The following is a 19,314-nucleotide window of genomic DNA, read 5'->3' as shown; positions in this document are numbered from 1 at the left end:
GTTCCTCCATCTATTACCACAGGAGCACAATTTCCCTAGATTACTGTAGTGCCATTGGGATGAGCTCACACAAACCAAGAGCACAGGCAATCGAGGCAACATGTCTTCATCCTCTGCGCCTCAGTTTCCCCACCTGTTTCTCTGGAGATAACAGTACTAAAGAGGTTTGACTTAAAATGCTTAATTTCGCAGCAGTGGATGCTTTAATTGAGCCTGGATGATTTAGAGCAATAGACTTAAAGTCAGGAAACCCCAGATTCAAATCCCACCAAAAACATTTGCTAGCTGAAGCTCAGTTACCTTAACTGAAAAGAACACTAATAATAGTTATCAAAGAGAAGAGAGGAGAGGGAAGGGGAAAGAAGGGAAGGGAACAGAAGGATGGGAAAGGAAGGGAAGGGAAGGGAAGGGAAGGGAAGGGAAGGGAAGGGAAGGGAAGGGAAGGGAAGGGAAGGGAAGGGAAGGGAAGGGAAGGGAAGGGAAGGGAAGGGAAGGGAAGGGAAAGGAAGGGAAGGGAAAGAAAGGGAAGAGAAGGAAAGGGAAGGGAAGGGAAAGGAAGGGAAGGGAAAGGAAGGCAAGGGAAAGGAAGGCAAGGGAAAGGAAGGGAAGGCAAGGGAAGGCAAGGGAAGGGAAGGGAAGGCAAGGGAAGGGAAGGGAAAGGAAAGGAAGGGAAGGGAAGGAAGGGAAGGGAAAGGAAGGGAAGGGAAGGGAAGGGAAGGGAAGGGAAAGGAAGGGAAGGGAAAGAAAGGGAAGAGAAGGAAAGGGAAGGGAAGGGAAGGGAAAGGAAGGGAAGGGAAAGGAAGGCAAGGGAAAGGAAGGCAAGGGAAAGGAAGGCAAGGGAAAGGAAGGGAAGGGAAGGGAAGGGAAGGGAAGGGAAGGGAAGGGAAGGGAAAGAAAAGGAAGGGAAGGGAAGGAAGGGAAGGGAAGGGAAGGGAAGGGAAGGGAAGGGAAGGGAAGGAAGGGAAGGGAAGGGAAGGGAAGGGAAGGGAAGGGAAGGGAAGGGAAGGGAAGGGAAGGGAAGGGAAGGGAAGGGAAGGGAAGGGAAGGGAAGGGAAGGGAAGGGAAGGGAAGGGAAAGGAAGGGAAGGGAAGGGAAGGGAAGGGAAAGGAAGGTGAGAATTCTGAATCTAGAGTCAGAAATATCTGAATTCAATTCCAACCTCAGATACTTCTTGACTCTGGAAACATCACTTAACCTCTGTCTCTCTGTTTCCTCACTTGTAGAAAGGGGATTGTGATCATACTTCCTACCCAGATTTGTTTTTGGTATTTTTTAAACCTTTACCTTCTTGCCTCAGTTTCTTATACTCTGTAAAATGGATAATAACAGCAACTAACATCTAGGATTTTTCTGAGAAGAAATGACACTTAAGGTAATATTTATAATGAGAACTACAATGTCGAAAATATTTCTAATTTGATAACATTTGTAATAGATTGATGAGGTAATATTTTTAAAAATCCCTTCCTTCTATCTTAGAATCAATATTGTGTATTGGTTCCAAGGCAGAAGAGCAGTAAAAGCTTGGCAAGGTGGATTAGGTGAATTGTCCAGTTAGGAAATATCTGAGGCCAAACTTGAACCCGGGATCTCCCAAATGCATGCTTGGCTCTCAATCCACAGAGCCATAGAGCTGCCCCCTCGTTTAATTTATTTAAAAAAAATCATTGCTTTGGATAATGGCACAGCGAGCTTATAAGACTTGCAGATGACATGAGCCTGGGAGAGATTAGTAACAAGCTGGATGATGGGGTCACGATCCAAAATTATCTTTTCTGCGTAAGGATGATGAGCTAAATTGCAGAAAATGAACTTCAGTAAGGATCATTGTGGTCTGGTACAATTGAATTTGAAATGCTGTACAAGTACAAGCTCCGACTAGATTACAGGCTTGCAAGCTTTATAGGAGGTGATGGCATGACCCAGCAGTCACCAAAACAGCCACTAAGGTGGCTTTAGGCTATATTATGAGGGGAATAATGGCCAGAAAGAAGGAAATGGGAAGGCTGCTGGGCTCTGCCCTGGTCAGACCTCATCTAGGTTACTGGGTTCCATTGGAGCTCCATGGTTTGTGAAGGGCATGGAAAAATTAGAGAATATTCAGGGGTGGGCTACCAAGATATGAGACCTCAGGAACCCAGGGACAACACTTCCTAAGACTGATGTGGAATTGGCCCGGGGATGGAGGTTTGCAGAAAGCAGTCTGAAGAAGTATAGAAGGTGGGATGGGTTACCACAGTGATAAGGCTCTGGGGCCAGGAGCCCTCTTCTGGGACCCATTTCCATTACTTCCTCAAACCCAAGGGTAAAAGAGGAATGGACCACCCCTCTCCTTGAGCAACTGAGTTCAAGATTGGCCCCAGAAGAGTTGTGGCATCCAGAGTTCTTTTTATTTAAATAATCCTTACCTTCCATCTTAGAATCAATACTATGTACTGGTTCCAAGGCAGAAGAGTGGAAAGGGCTAGGCAACTGTGGTTAAATGACTTGTCCAGGGTCACATAGTTAGGAAGTGTCAGAGGCCAGATTTGAATCTAAGATGTCCCATCTCTAGACCTCGTTCTGAATCCACTGAGCCACCCAGCTGCCCCCATATCCAGAATTCTTGGAAGCAAGGTACAAGGACTACCACAGTTGGGAAAGAAGCCTTGTGCACGCACACACACACACACACACACACTCACATTTACATATATACACATACACACATGTATAATAAACAACAGATACCCACACATATAATAAACAACACAAATTCACATACATAGACACACATATCAAACCACACACACAAATACACTGTACATAGATAAACATATATGTGTACACACAATACATACTGTATATGTGTGAATACATATATACATGCAAAATACATGGGCACATGTACACACAAACATGTACATACATACAGAAATATGCATATATATGTAGATGCACATACAGACATTGGTGCCCTCTGTTCAGATGGCAAAAGAGTCTACCTAATGCATATATCTGACCATGACACTCTCTTATTTCAAGTGGCTCCCTATTGCCTCTAGGGTAAAAATAAAAGCTCTTTGCATTCTGGTCACTGATCAATTCCTTATACTACCTGAGTGTGTTATTGTCTAGTTTCATCTCTTCATCTTGTCATGATTGGTACATGTATGATCGTAGGATCACAGAATTACAGCTGGAAGGGACTTCAGAGATCAGTAAGCCCACCCCACTTCACCCCATTTTATTTTATTTTTTTCACCCCATTTTATAGATGAGGAAAACAAAAGCCAGAAGGTGAACTGACTTTGGCAGGAGCACACAGCTACCTAGCAAATGTGTGAGGCAGGATTCTAACTCTGGTCTTCCCAACTCCAAATCCAGGGTCTGTCCACTCTCTGTTCCTTGCCTTGGGGGCTCTGGTCCCCCTAACCACAGGGTCTGAAAATAAAGTCTGGCACAATAAGGGTATGTTAGCAAAAATGCACAAGAAATGGAAGAAACTGTGGAAATCTTTCACCCAAATTATCCACTTCAGCGATGATTTCTAAGTGTCCTGCTGATCACCCGGCACCTCCTACATCTCACCAAAGGCCTTGAGTACCTCCCTAAAAAAAGAAGCCATCAATTTGAAACAGAATTAATGTGAGATGAACTGTAATCTTGAAAATTGGACAATGTCCATTGTAAAGTGGGGTAATGACACAAGTTTTTGGTAACTGATCAGTATTATTGAAGAGAGATGGGTGGGAAAGTTTGCCACAGCTTCTCTGGAATTATCCAGAGGAGATGTAATCTGACCATCCAAATACAATATTCTGGTCCATCTGGCAAGTATATTTCCCAGAAAATTGGCATCAGGGCTGCACTAATAACAGCTAATATTTATACAGTGCACTAAATGCATAATTTCATTTGATCCTCACAGTGACCTGGTGAGGTAGAGAATATAAACTGTGATGTCTCCATTTGGTTTTGGACCAGATCTAGGGTTCCACTGATATAAGGAAAACATGGTAAGAAATACAGGTGGCAACTGTTCTGAGATTTACATTCCTAATATCTTGCCTTAGGCATTGGGGAAGCTGAGTGACTTGCCCTGTGTCACATAGCTGGAGCATAGCAGAGGATCATAGGCTCTTGGAGCTAGCACTGAAAGAGAGCTCACAGGCTAGTTGGTCTAACCCTGCCATTTTACAGAAGAGGAAATTGAGGACAGGGGTGGAGAGAAGGACTTGCCCAAGGTCATATAGATAGCAAGTAACTGAAGTCAGACTTGGATCCATGGGATCCATGTTTGCTGACTCTGAATCCACAGTTCCTCCTACAATCATTATCTCAGGTCTAGAGGCTCAGTAGTATACTAGATAGAGTACTGGACTTGGAATCAGCATGAACTAGCACTCTGGCACTCACTGGCCATACAGCACTAAATGAGTCATTTTACCTCTCTAGGCCTCATTTTCCTCATTTGTAAAATGAAGAGAGTGAACTAGATGACCTCTGAGGTCCCTTCCAATTCTAGCTTTCCTATCCTGTGCTTTTATGACCTTGGTAGGCCTGGCTCAGTCCCTCAGAGCCTAATTCCCTGCCCCAATGTGAAAATGTGTAAAGCTGAAAATCAGAGCCTGGGAAATAGGGATCCTACCTAGGACCAGCCTGTTTGTTTCTTTCTTAGTCACCATCTCAATTGTCATGCAGGTCACAGTCCTTGCTTTATAGGCTCCTGGCATCTTATCACCTCAACTCCAACACACATTTATTAAATACCTAGGATATGTAGAGCATCATGCTGGGTTCCAGGGAAAATGCGAAAGATAGATAAGACAAAATTTCTGCCCTTGGAGAGTTTATTATCTAGTGGGGGTAGTGGTGGGGTGGGGATTTGGGGGTTTCATTCTGTGACACATTTGGCCCATTTGGTTCTTGATCTTCATTCTGATCACACAACCAGACTACAACCTTTTCAGGAAAAAAAAACAGCATCCCAGAATCTCTGAGATGGGGGAAAAAGAGCATCCCAGAATCTCTGAGATGGGGGAAAAAGAGCATCCCAGAATCTCTGAGATGGAACTTATTGTAGAGTTTATAGTATCATTTATTCCCACCCATTCCAAACCAAGCATCACAACTACAACAAGTGGTTGTCCAGTTTTTTCCATGCCTCCCAGTCCGATGTCATCTGTAAATGTGAGAAAGACATTTTCTATATTAAAGCAAAGTATTGCTCAAAACATTTTTAAATGCATGAGACCAGGCACTCCACTGGAGATCTCTTACCATGTTGATATCTAATAATTAAGACTGCTCTTTGGGTCTGATCACTGAACAAGTTCAAAATCCATGCAATTTTACTGTCATCTAGTTCACTTTTCTCCATCTGGCTCATGAGCACAGCAGGAGAGACTGTGTTATGGTAGACAATTTAAATAAAAGATAGAAACATAGTAGATAGATAAATGAAAAGACAGACAGACAGACACACAGATAGATAGATAGATAGATAGATAGATAGATAGATAGATAGATAGATAGATAGATAGATAGATAGATGGATGAGCATTTACTCAGTGCCTGCTATGTGCCACAGTGCTTTGTTAAATGCTTTAAAGAAATATCAAAGTAAACTATTTCTCTAGAGAGTTCCCCTAATCTTCACCAGTTTAGTGACACTGTCAAAAAAGGAAATGAGTTCTGCTGGCATGAGCTGTTTTTGATGAAAGCCTGTGCGAACTTTGTGATCATGTTTCCTTTTCTAAATGGTTACTAACTGTTCCTTTAATAATAAGCCCTAGATCAGGGCTTCTGAATCTTTTTTGTGTCCTAAACCTTTTGGGTAACTTGGGGAAACCTATGGACTCCTCAGAATCCTATTTTTAATTGCATAAAATAAAACACAAGGATTTCTAAGGAAGTGAATTATGAGGAAATACAGTTATTACATTTAAAAACATTTACAGACCATTGGTTAAAAATCCCTGCCTTAATATTTTGCCAGTAATCAAAACCTGATTTCACTATTCAATAGTTTTTAGACTTCAACAACAAATAAGACCTTGAGACAGCATTTGCCCTTCTCTAGACCTGTGGTACTTCTCCAGATAGCTACAAACATTTCAAATATTGTGACCCAGACATCACACCTGCTAGTGTATTATGTACACTTGGATGTATACTTATCTGGGCTAGGCTACTTGGAATCATCAAAGGCAATCAAATGCTCTTCAACTATCTTCTTAATTATCTTCAGTATCATCTCTGTTAGTCAATTTCACTCCATCCTCTCTGGAGCAAAGATTATTCAGTTTTGCTATGTGGTTGCCATACATGGTCTCCACACATGGTCGCCACACAGTAGCTAGAGTCAAAGCTTAACCCTTGCCTCTAGTGCTACCTACCTGTGTGACCTTGGGTAATCAAACAACAAATATTTATTAAACATATACTATATGCCACACCCTATCCTGGGTGCTAGGGGAACAAAAACAAAAATGGAGAGGGACATTGTGTGCATATATACTTATACAAAAATATATATACCTTTCTAAACATGTATATGTGTAAATATATACAAAGTAATTTAGGGTAGGTCAAGGAGGCCCCAGAGAAGATGGGGTTTAGGTTCAGTTTAAGAGGAAGCAAGACATTCTAAGAGGCAGGGGGGAGGAGAGAATGCATTCCAGACATGTGGTACAGCCTGATGCAAAGACTTGGAGATAAGAAATGGAGTGTCAGATATAAGGAACAGCAATATGTTCCTTAATATGACTTAACAATAGAGGACAAGGAATGTCCTGAATATGACTTAACAATAGAGGACAAGGAATGATATAAAGTAAATTTGGAAAGATAGTTATATATTAGGAAGAGCTTTAAAAGCTAAACATCTGATTCTAGAAGCAATAGGGAGCCACTGGAGTTTCTTGGGTAAGGGAGTGATGTAGTCACATTTGCACTTTAGTAAAATCACTTTGCAGACTGGAGGATAGGATCTGGGAGCAATTAGAGGCAAGGAGACTGCCATTTTATGATAGTCAAGGCATGTGGTGATTTGGGGCCTGAATTAGGTGGTGATTCTGTGAGTGGACAGAGACCAATGCCAGAGATGTAGTAGAGATAAAAATCAACAAGATTTGCCAGCTCATTGGTATGTGGGATGAGGGAGCATGAAGAAGCTTGGATAATGCTAACATTGCAAAGCTGGGTAACTGCAAGGATGGTGATGCTCTCGACAATAATAGAAAAATTAAGAAGTAGGTAGGTTTGGGAGAAAGACAATGAGCTCTGTGTTGGACATGTTGAGACTGAGATGCCTGTGGGACTGTCTGAGAGAGTTGGAAATGTACAATTTGAGTTACTTAACTTACCTGGTCCCTAGTTTCCTCATCTGTAAAATGAAACTGTTGATGAGATTCCTCTGTTACATATGATTCTATGATCTGAAAACATTAGCAAGAGAAGAGATGAACAATTCTGCTTTTTTTCTTGTTCTATTATTCCTCCTTTATTTGCCAGGGATGTTGCCCATCCTCCTCAAGCAGCAATAATTTTTCTTTTGTGCAAGTAGATGATTCAATATTGCACAGAGCACCAGGCTTGGGGTCAGAAAGCCCTGAATTCAAATTTAGATTCAGACACTACCAGCTGTGAGATCTATCTGGCTTGGTTGCCTCACCTGTTAAATGAGGATAGTAATAGCACCCCCTTCCCGTGGTTGTTGTGAGCATCAAATGAGAATATAATTGTATTTTACTTAGCACAGTGCCTGGCACAAAGTGAGCACTGTATAAATATTTGTTGTTGTTCTTTTGCCTGCTGTAGCAAAATAAAACATCCATTTTGTTATTCTTAGTTTCCCTTGCCAGCATTAGCTACTTCTGAACTTCTGTGCCCCACTTTACTCAGCCCTTACTTGTGTTCTGTTCCTTATAGTTGTCCCTCATTACCTGGCCCTGCTTCCATCTTCTATATGTGTTTTGTAAAAAGCTAAGCTGCTGGCTGCATTTCCTCTGCCTCCTCCCAGTCTTCTTTACACAACTCCCTCCTTTCTCTTTCAGTGGGGTTGTTTCTTGGCATTTCCATTTTGAAGAGTTTTCTATCCTCTCTGGGCTGAAAAAAGGCAGAAGGGCTGCTCAGCTTAATGACTTTGCAGTGCTGGTGCCCCAACACCAGAGATCCTTGATGACCTGCTATCACCTGCTCCCATCCACTAAGTCGCTGTCCATTGCTCTCTCCTATCTTATGATTAGAATGCTTACAAGGCTGTGGCGACCCATGGTTTCCTGCCATCTTGCACTGTCAGAAGAATGCTGGTCCTTAACAAGACAGGTTTTGCATCACCATTTGCCTTCAGGTCATTCAATTGCTTGGAGAATATACTTTACTGTTTGTTTTTGGCAGAAGCTGCATGGGAGGTTGGGAAGAGCTCTGATTTTAGCCTTGGTGCACTTGGGTCTGAATTTTGACTCAGTTGCTTCCTTAGTATCTAGATGCCTTTAAATGAGTGAGTTCCTCTCCCAGTGCCACCTTCCTAGTCTGTAAGATGGAGGAATTAAATTGGATGGTTTTGAAAGTCCTTTCCAATTCTAAATACCAGGAATTGAATCCTGATCAAGGAGACTGGGCAGATTTCCCTGACACCCTTGGCAGTTGGCTTCTCTTCCCAAACCTTCCTGCCTTTAGCAGTGCTGCCCATCCCCAAAAGGCCCCAGGAAAGGGCACAAAGACCCACTGGGAGATCTGACCCAGTGTTTTCTTTACCTTTGTCAAGTCATAAACAAGGTCATGACACATGAGCAACCACCTACAAAGCCACTTAGTTTCTGCTGATACATATTTAATGAGCAGCTTAAGAATTATTGTGCTGTCTGGGAACCAGCTAAAAATGGTCAGCAAATACACAAATGACTAAGTCCCAATTCCCTGCTCAAAGGCTTTCCATGGTTTCTCATTGAATTAAGTCCAAGCGACTCAGCATGGCATTTCAGGTACTCTGCAATAGGTTCCTGTCTTATCTTTCCAGTGAAATTTCCCCCTGCGCCAATACACGTGCCCTGGACGTTTGGCTTCAATCCAATCGAGCTATTCTTGGACCCATAACTGGAGTTGAACTTTCTTCCTTCTCTCATAGCTCCAGCATTTCTCCTACCTAGAATGTCTCCACATCGAGCACTAGAGAAGGAGGACAACTTGGGGGCCATCTAGCACAACTCCTCAGTCCAGGGAAGGGAAGTAACCTGACCAATATCTCACATCGAATTACTGCTTTGTAGCTCTAAGGGACCTCACAGATCATCTCGTCCAGTCCCCTCATTTGAAAGAAGTACAAACTGGAACAGCTAGGTGGTTTAGTGGAGAGAGAGCCAGGTCTGAGGTGGAAGGTACTGGGTGCAAATCTGGCCTTAGATACCCTGGGCAAGTCTGGGTTAACCCCAGTTGCCTAGCCCTTACCCCTCTTCTGCCTTGGAACCAATACACAGTATCAGTACTAAGGCAGAAAGTAAGGGAAAGAGAAAGGACTTGCTTGTGGTGATAGATATGATGATGATGATGATGATAACTAACATTTATTTAGCTCCTACTATGTGCCAGACACTTTTTACTAATATCTCATTTAATCATCACAAAAATCCTGAGAGGTAGGTGCTATTATTAGTCCAATTTTATAGGTGGGGGAACTAAAAGAAAACAGAAGTTAAGTGACTTGCCCAGGGTCACACAGCTAGTAAATGCCTCAGGCAGAATTTGACCTCAGGTCTTCCTGTATCCATGGCCCTCCATTATATCTAGTGTGTCACCTAGCTGCCCTTGGTCTAAAATTAGAATGGACCTCAGAAGCCATTTAGCTAAACTCATTCATTTCACAGAAGAGAGAACTGAGGCCCCCAGGGAGATTAAAATGACTTTCTCTTTATCACTTATAGGATCAGAGAACTAGAACTAATTTTATATATGGGAAAACTGAAATCTAGAATGTTGTGTCCACAGTCTCACATTGTATCCCAGCTCTAAAGATGGAAAAGATATACATCTAAGGTCTTCTACCCCAACCCCTTCATTTTACAAAGGGGGAAACTGGAGCCTATAGAGGACAAGGAACTTGCCTCACATTCCACATAGATCTAGAGCTGTATTTTCAAGGCCCCCAAATTCAAATCCTTTACATAGAAAAGGAAAATGAGGTTCAAGCGAGTGGCATAAATTGCTCAGAGTGTACTTAGACTCTTAACCCCAAAATTAGAAGGGACCTCAGAGAGGAGCAATGCCAAACTCTTAGATTACAGAAAAAGAAACTGAGACCAAGAAAGGTCAAGTGACCTCCTCCATATCACAGATGAGATCATAGGTCTAGAATTAGAACAGACCTTAGGGGCCATATAATTCAACCTTCTCATTTTAGAGTTAAGGGAAACAAGGCCCAGAGAGGGAAAGTAAAACCTAGGGTCACAATAGGATCTTTGAAATAGAGATAGAAAAGACACCTGTGGCCATTGATTTCAAACTTCAGATTTTAAAGATTAAGGAACAGAGGCCCAGGGAGAAGAGATGACTTACCCAGAGCCATCCATAGGATCTTAGCTCTGGAGCTGAAAGGAACCTCAGAGGTCATTGAGTCTCTCATTTTACAAAGGGAGAAACTGAGGCCTATGGAGAGGAAGAGTCTTGCTCTTTACACATAGGGTTCTGGATCTGGAGCTCAGAGGCCATCTGGTTCAAGCCCTACCTCCCCTAATTTATAAGGCGGAAACTGAGGACCAGGCTGGGGAAATGACATTTTTTTTAAATTTCTATTCCTTTTTTAAAAAATACATGTAGAGAGTTCCGGTCAAGATGGCGGCTTAGAGAGAGCTAAAGTTCAGATCTCCGGAGAGAGAGCCAGGTCTGAGGTGGAAGGTACTGGGTGCAAATCTGGCCTTAGATGCCCTGGGCAAGTCTGGGTTAACCCCAGGTGCCTAGCCCTTATCCCTCTTCTGCCTTGGAACCAATATACAGTATCAGTACTAAGGCAGAAGGTAAGGGAAAGAGAAAGGACTTGCTTGTGGTGATAGATATGATGATGATGATGATGATCCAGCCATAGCACTGCTGGGTCTGAACCCCAAAGAGATAATGGAGAAAAAGACTTGTACAAGAATATTCATAGCTGCACTCTTTGTGGTGGCCAAAAATTGGAAAATGAGGGGATGCCCTTCAATTGGGGAGTGGCTGAACAAATTGTGGTATATGTTGGTGATGGAATATTATTGTGCTCAAAGGAATGATGAACTGGAGGAATTCCATGGGGGCTGGAACGACCTCCAGGAAGTGATGCAGAGCGAGAGGAGCAGAACCAGGAGAACATTGTACACAGAGACTGATACATTGTGGTACAATTGAAGGTAAAGAACTTTTCCATTAGTGGCGGTGTAATGTCCCTGAACAATCTGCAGGGATCCAGGAGAAAAAAACACTATTCATAAGCAAAGGACAAACTATGGGAGTGGAAACACCGAGGAAAAGCAACTGCCTGACTATAGCAGTTGAGGGGACATGACAGAGGAGAGACTCTAAATGAACACTCTAATGCAAATACTAACAACATGGCAATGGGTTCGAATCAAGAACACATGTGATACCCAGTGGAATCACATGTCGGCAATGGGGGGTGGGGGGAGGAAAAGAAAATGATCTTTGTCTTTAATAAATAATGCATGGAAATGATCAAATAAAATATTATTTAAAAATACATGTAGAAACAATTTTTGATAATTGTTTTCTGACATTTTATGATTCAGATTTTCTCCTTCCCCCTCCCACTTGAACTGGTAAATAGTCTGATATAGATTAAACCAGTGCTTTCATGCAGTGCATATTTCCATATTGCTCATGACATAACAGAAGACACATACCACACATACAAGAAAACACTAATGAAGGAAATAAAGTGGAAGATGGCCTGCTTTGACCTGTATTCAGATTCCACCAGTTCCTTCTTTGGCTATGGATAGCACTTCTATCATGAGTCCCTTGTGGTTATCTTGGCAACTTACTTTAGGGATCATGGTTTAGTCCTTCACAGTTGATCACTGTGTAATATTTCTGTTACAGTATACAGTGATTTCCTGGTTCTGCTCACTTCACTTTGCATCAGTTCATCTAAGTCTTTCCAGGTTTTTCTGAACTCATCCTGTTTGCCATTTCTTATGACACAGTCAGCATTCCATTAGAACCTTATAGCACAACTTGTTCAGCCATTCTCCAATTGTTCCCCCCTCACTGTCCAATTCTTTGCCACCACAAAAAGAGCTGCTAAAAATATTTTGGTACAGGTAGGTCCTTTTCCTCGTCTGTGAAATGAGGATAACAATACCACCTATCTCCCAGGAGAGTTGTTGTGAGGATCAAATGAAATAATATTTGTATGGAGCTTAATACAGTGCCTGGAACATAGCAGGTGCTATAATGTTAACTATTATTATTGTTGTTATTATTAATATCATCATGTAGATGCCTATTTATGTGTATGCTCCCTCACTCATCACAATGAAAGCAAGGATTGTTTTTTATACATATGAGATGAGTTATAAGAGACTGCAGAGGCTATGCATTCCAATCCCCTTATATGGTGAGCTAACAAAAGTCCAGAGAGATGGCATAATGGCCCAAGGTCACACCAGTTATAACAAGCAAAGCTCTGATTCTAACGGTAGTCTTCTGACTCCAGATCCCGATCCTACCATGGCATTTAACTGCTTTCTTATATTTCTCTACTAGGCTTCATGAAATCTTCCCTGATTTTCCCAATTCAGTGGGATTCTTCTCACTGTGTATCCTAATCATTAAAGACTTATACTGTTGGAAACTGGGCCATGAAGCTCCTTCCAGATCACCATGTATGTCAGATCATTGAGTTGAGTAAGAATGGGCTCTGCAGCATCCCTGATATCTTACTTTTGGGGATAAGATATGGCTTTGTGGAAGGAGCTGGGATGCCAGGGTAGAAAAAGGACCTGATAAGGACCATGGCCCCATGATGTTTTAAATGATGACCCTGATGAGAATATGGGATGGCAACAATATCTCAGAGGGCAATGAAGCCACTTCTTGTGCCCAAAGGCAGAGAAACAGGGAGTGGGGAGGCACCTGAAGTCCTGGAAGGCTTCCAATTCTATACCTACAAAGACCCAGAGTCATTCAGGGGGACTTGACTCCAAAAAGCGGGGGTGGGACATCAGTCTTTATCTCTGGCTTTAATGGCCTTACCTTCGAGTACAACTCTGGGAAAAATCAGAAACAAAGCTTAGGTATACCTCTAGACTCTCCTAAATATGTAGGCATAAAGGTACTTGTATAATGTGTATGTACTGTATAGATTTTTTTAAATATCCTTCACTAGAGAAAATATTTAAGGTGGTGCAATAGATAAAGTTCTGGAGTAAGGAAGAACGGAGTTCAAATCCAGCTTGAGGCACTAACTAGCTGTGTGACCTGGCCAAGTCACTTAACCACTATTTGCCTTGGTTTCCTCATCTGCACAATGGGAATTATAAAGGATTGTTGTGAGGATCAAATGAAATGAGGTTTATAAAGCTTTTTAGCACAGTGCATGGCACATAGTAGGTGTTTCTTAAGTGTTTGTTCCCTTCCCCCTTCCCCAAAGATTCAGAAAAATAAATACGGAAAGCACAAACTATCTCAAATAGTGTATCCCATTGATCATGCTCTCCTCCAAAGGCAAAAAATCCTTTTGGGATTAATAAATGTATTCTTAAGGTGTTTCACATTCAGGCCAGATTTTTACTTTCCAAGCAACTCACAAGGCCCTGATCTGTTGACCAGAAGGAGCATGACTTGGGCTTTCTTTATTTGATTAACTCTAGAATGGTCTAGCAGCAGCCCCCCTTTGCCCCAAGAAACAGTGCTGTTGTGAAAATCACCTCCCGCTGGGCACCTGGTATGCAACTCAGAAACTCCTTACTTTGAAAACTACCAGAGTTAGAGCAAGGGCTGAAAAAAGACATTTTCTTTGTGGCCGAGTTTTTCCCAGAGAAGAAAAGAGAATGGTTTCCCTCCTCATTTGGACCTCCAGACTTTCCTGGCTTCCTTCAAGTCCCAACTAAAATCCTACCTCCTCTCAGAATTGATTGTCCTTAATGCTAGAGTCTTCCCTCTGGTGATTACTGCCAGGTTCTGCCATCTCTAGCTTGTTTGTATGTGGTTATTTTCATGTTGTCTCTCCCATTAGACTGAGAACTTCTTGTGAGCAGGGCCTGCTTTTTACTTTGCTTTGTGTGAATGATCGGCCCAAGGACTAGGCTCTTACTAAATGTTTATTGCCTAATAGGCAAAAGGAGGTGATAAGTAGTTGTAGGTTGTTGCTGATGTAAAAACTTGAGGGAGAAAGGATTGCTGCCCAATGTATCCCAGAAGAGATAGACTGTTTTCTTTTCAGCTGATGGCCCATAGAATGGGGCTCATTTATACAACTGCCCCCTGTCCACCAGTCTTTGGAATCACCACTGATTCTGCTTCCCTGACGTCTTCCATATCTGTCCTCTTCTCTTCACCTATGAGGCTGCCACCATAGTTCAAGGGCTTATCACTTCTCACCTGCACTTCCCACAGACTTTAGTGCTTTGTCATTTCAGCAAGGCACATATCCTTCAGAGTTCATGTCCTGCCAGCTCCATAGGAGGTGTCTCAGCTGGAAAAATCCTTGATCCCACTTGTTACCCTCATTACATAGGCATAAAGACTCTTGGGAACAATAGAATCCCAGAGCTGCACTGCTCAGCCACTCTGAGCTCTCACCTGCATCTCCATATCTCCCCTCTTTAGGGAAGGCCACTGTGTAATAGCAGCACCATGGACCAGCCTAGAATACTCAATAGAGAAGCTTTGCCTTTCCCTGCTTTATCTACTGTCTCTAGAGAGCCCACAGCATGAGGAGGAGGCTGAAGAGTTAATAAAGTCTACAGATGACAGTTTCTGTCTCAATGTTCCTTCCTCCCTTCATTGACTTGATATCAGGAAGGCCTTTAATAAGCCAGGGTGGCCCCAAGAAAAAACAAAAGAAGATGAGGCGTGTATATGTATATGTCCACCTCCAGGAGGTTCTTATTAACTTAGAGTAACAACAACATAACTGGGCCAATCTTTAGCTCATCCTTTCCCCGAAATGAGGAAATCTCTGAAGGGGAAAGATTATAGCCCATTTCTTCTGATTGTAAGGTCCTTCTTCTAGTCACCCTCAAAGGACTAGATAAATGCAAATTCCCATGAGAGAACAAATATATTCATAGTTCAAATGTCTCTGACTCTAACAGTGTTGGAAAACCAGAAGGTCAGAAAAATCATTCAAGTCTTTCCTGGTCTCAATGGACTTCTGTTCAGATGGTAAGAAATGGAGAGTAGAGAAGGCTAAATATTTTGCAGACTAATACTCCACTAGTGGAGATGCCTATAGAACAGAGTACATAAAGAGCATAAGGATTGCTAGCCTGGATGAAGCAAAAGATCAGAAGTAGGACTCCAGGTAAATAGGTTTGTGGATGCTAGTAGTCATCCTGGGTCATCATTCAGGTCAGAAGTCTGTGGGAAAAATTCCAGACCTATTAGTCCAGTGACGAAGTTAATTTATATACTTGGAATATTCTCTAGGAGGGGAAAGTGTATTCCCTCATAACCAAAGGACATCATTGTCAGAGTACACATAATGTGTGCTCAGTATGTAACTGATGGAGATGATATATACTAAGCTTTTATTCACATTGTATTCTCTGAGGATTTTTCCCCCAACTCTTCCTCTCCCAGATGAATCAGGTTGCTAGGGAAAGGCTGACTAAATTCCCCTTTCGGTATTCTAGGGGTACCTCTGAGGGCTTCAGGCTGATTTTCTAGTGCCATTGGATGACCCTCCCCTCCCCTCCCCACCACCACCAATGCATTTTCTGCCAAGAGTTTCAGTTGCAAACCAGTCAACCATCCTTAAATAATCTTTCTATTTTTTTCTCTCTGGAAAGGAATATTTACTGCTAGTAAGCACTATTGGTATATTTTTAAAAGAAAGTCATTTCTTTATAGGTTTACCTAGACTACTTTTGATTAAGAAAACTGTAGAAAGTTAGTAACTGCCACAAATTAAGGCCAGGAGATGGCACCTGTCAATTTTCCAAAGAGTCTTAGTTGCGGGGTGTTGGAAATGCACTGCTCCAGGTCCCTGCTCATTCTGGTTGGAATCAATCACGGAAGATTTAGTCCACTGGTCGCTCTTCCCCATATTTCTTTATAAACTCTTCAGAGTTCTTATAGAATTTTTTACGGTCCTTAGAGTATTCTTCAGCTACGTCAGCCCAAAGAGGGTGCTCAGGCTGGGGGGTTGTTCACCAGTGCTATGAGAGACTGGATGATTTGGTCAATTTTGGTTGCTTGCTTCCAGTTTTCAGGCACACAGACCTGCCCCTTTTCATCCATATTTGGGTGATAAGTCTTTGTTTTAAATGTGATCTTAGGTGGTTTGAAAGGATACTCTGCTGGGAAGTTGATTTTGATTCTGAAGGCTCCCTTCTCATATGGAGGGTTGTCAGCCCTTGCCAAGTCAATAAATTAGCTTCATCAACCTGGATGTTCCATAAGTTTTTCATCCCACACCTGTGGATTTCTTCCAGCTCCTTCATCAGCCTCCCATTGGCCTCCATCTTGGGTCTGGTGCTGCTGCTGTCCATCGAGCATCAGCACTGTTGGTATAAAACATCCCCCCAAACATGTGTGACAATAGCTCCCCAAAATATATACAGAGTCCAGAGGAATGTCAGCTCACACCTCAAAAGTGCAAATAGCCAAAGGATGGCTTCTGACTTCTAGCTTCTGGTTGCTAGAAGTCCCATTCTGCACTCATGAGAAGATTCCATTAAACATGGAGAATCTGTATCCACTTCGTATTTGGCTCCTGATATGTACTTTTGCACCAGCTGGTTCTGGGACATCATTTTGCATAGAGGTTGTCAAACACACAGCCAGCATCTAGCCCACAACATTCCAGCTTTCGACTCAAGCTATGTTAAAATTTTAACTGAGAAATATTTAACAAAATAAGCAAAAATGCAACAGGACAAAATAATGTGAACATGAGGTTTTTTAAGTCAGCATATGGCTCAAAGGGATCTTTAGTGTGACTTAGTGGCCCTTTTTCTATTTGAGCTTGACACCACTGCTTTGGGGTATTGATAGGAACATGAGAAGTCTATGATTCTTCTTTGAAGTGAGAAGTGGGGGTGGAAGGGAAAGAGATCTTGCTAAAGCCAGAACTAAGGCCTCTCCTTTTCTCCTAAGCAGTTTCCTGCTGGAAAAAAGGGTGTCTCCCCCACCCTCAGAGAGAGAGAGAACTGATGGTTAGAAAATCACCCACTCTCAGAAAACCAGACACCTTTAGGGCAGAAAGGAGCACCAGGAAACTTTGAGGTCTTTCCCAAAGGATAAGATCTAGTTCGTAGCTAATGGTCAAACTTGCAGGAAAAGGATAGGAACTAGATGAGTTGATTTCTTTGATAGAAGGAACTCCCAGATGAGTAAACTCCCTCTGTCAATACAGGTAGCACCTTCTCCACAAACCTAGAGAGGACCACGTCTGTCCACTTGGCAATGAGATCAATTATTTTCTAGCTAACAGAGTTCGTGGGATCTTTTAGGCTCCTCATTGTGGAACCTGCTTTACATCGGTGAAACCTATAGGAAATGGTCATGCTTATTATTATTATGCATTATTAATATTTCTGCCTTTTCCCATTTCCTACTTTTAGCTTGACAGCTTGTTTCAATTGCTCAGGTTAAAGTCGCTTTCACTGTATACAGTGTCTTCTTGACTTTAATTTTCTTCAAATTGGATGTCGATTTTCATTTTTGTTCTAACTGATGGCACAACTACCGACAATTCAGTTGATTCTGAGATTATTCTCACATAAGTAATCAGTGATTTTCAGTCCATTAAGATCAATTTGGTTTCTTTTTTTTCTTGATGTTTGCTGTATTGGGAACCTTCTGACTTTTCTTTAAGCAAGAATTCATGATCTACACTTCTAAGTCTTCTGATAATTCTCCTATACATGTTTTTTTTTTTCTGTCTTCCCCTGAGCCCACCTTGGCACTGAAATTCCCCACTTTCAAAGCAGATGTTGACTTGGCTAGGAAGATCTTTATTTCTCCTTCATCCTATTTCCCTATCTTTTCATATTCCGCAACCAGTATCAGAGAATAGACTCCAGTTATCCTCCTGAAGGTCTTTTTGCTTCTGCTTCTACTAGCATTCAAGACATAATGGCCAACTATCCCATAGAATTCTATTTCTTGCTGTCTTTAGCCACACAATGAAACCAAATCTGTCAGCTCATTGGTTGTCTCTTCAAGAAGATACTGTGAGCCATCCTTACATTTAGCTTACATGTAATGTTCTTTTAAGTCTTCAAGATTTACCTGTGGCCAAGAAAAGGTTAGGTGACTTTCAGGTAGTATGTGACAAGGGTGGGGACTGAACCAAAGTCTGGAGCTAGATTTCTATCCATTGTACCACACTGCCTCTGATCAAATGCTTGACAAACTAGTCAGTCTAATTCATTTGGAGAAACAGTGAGATGGAGTTGAAAAAGTTACCTGCCTTGGAGTCTAGTAGAGATGGATATGAAACTTGCCTCCAATCCTTCCTAGCTCTAGGATGATAAGCAAGTTGCTGAATCTTTCTGAGCCTCAGTTTCCTCATCTGTAAAATGTTTTTTTCTTATCTGTTTTAAAAAGAAAGAAGAAAACACAAGAAGAAAAAAGAAACAGAGATATCATGTGCCCACAGCCATATGGAAGCCAGTTGGGAAGAGAGGGAATTTTCCTTAAGAGGGAATTTTCCTTTCCTATGTTACTTCCCTACTAAATAACTTCAAAGGCTCCCTGTTGCCTCTAAGGTCAAATGTAAACTTCTGTTTGGTTTTTTAAACCCCTTTAGAACCCCTTAGAAGCAATGCTAAGTATGGATTCCAAGGCAGAAGAGTGGTAAGGGCTAGGCAATGGGGGTTAAATGACTTGTCCAAGGTAACACAGCTAGGAAGTGTCTGAGGACAGATTGGAAACTAGGACCTTCTGTCCCTGGGCCCGACTCTCAATCCAATGAGCCACCCAGCTGCCCCTTTTCTATTCTTGACGTGCTGTACTTCACCTTCTGTCTCCATGCCTTTGTAATGGTGCCCCACTGCCTGAAAGAATCCCTCACCTCCTTCAAGACTCAGTTCAAGCATATTCTAATAAATCCTTCCCTGATCTCCCTAACTTCTAGGATATTTCTTCTCTAAATGCTTGGCATGTAGCTACTGT

The 19,314-nt window shown here is 42.1% G+C and overlaps 1 pseudogene; it reads right to left on the bottom strand.

The window, feature by feature from the left end:
• Positions 1-16,214: 16,214 nt before the first annotated feature.
• LOC100026125 (ubiquitin-conjugating enzyme E2 L3-like) lies at positions 16,215-16,658 on the bottom strand (annotated as a pseudogene).
• Positions 16,659-19,314: the final 2,656 nt, after the last annotated feature.

This window comes from Monodelphis domestica, chromosome X, assembly GCF_027887165.1.
Source record: "Monodelphis domestica isolate mMonDom1 chromosome X, mMonDom1.pri, whole genome shotgun sequence".
In the NCBI taxonomy this organism is placed as follows: domain Eukaryota; kingdom Metazoa; phylum Chordata; class Mammalia; order Didelphimorphia; family Didelphidae; genus Monodelphis; species Monodelphis domestica.
This window is presented reverse-complemented; position numbering and strand designations above follow the sequence as displayed.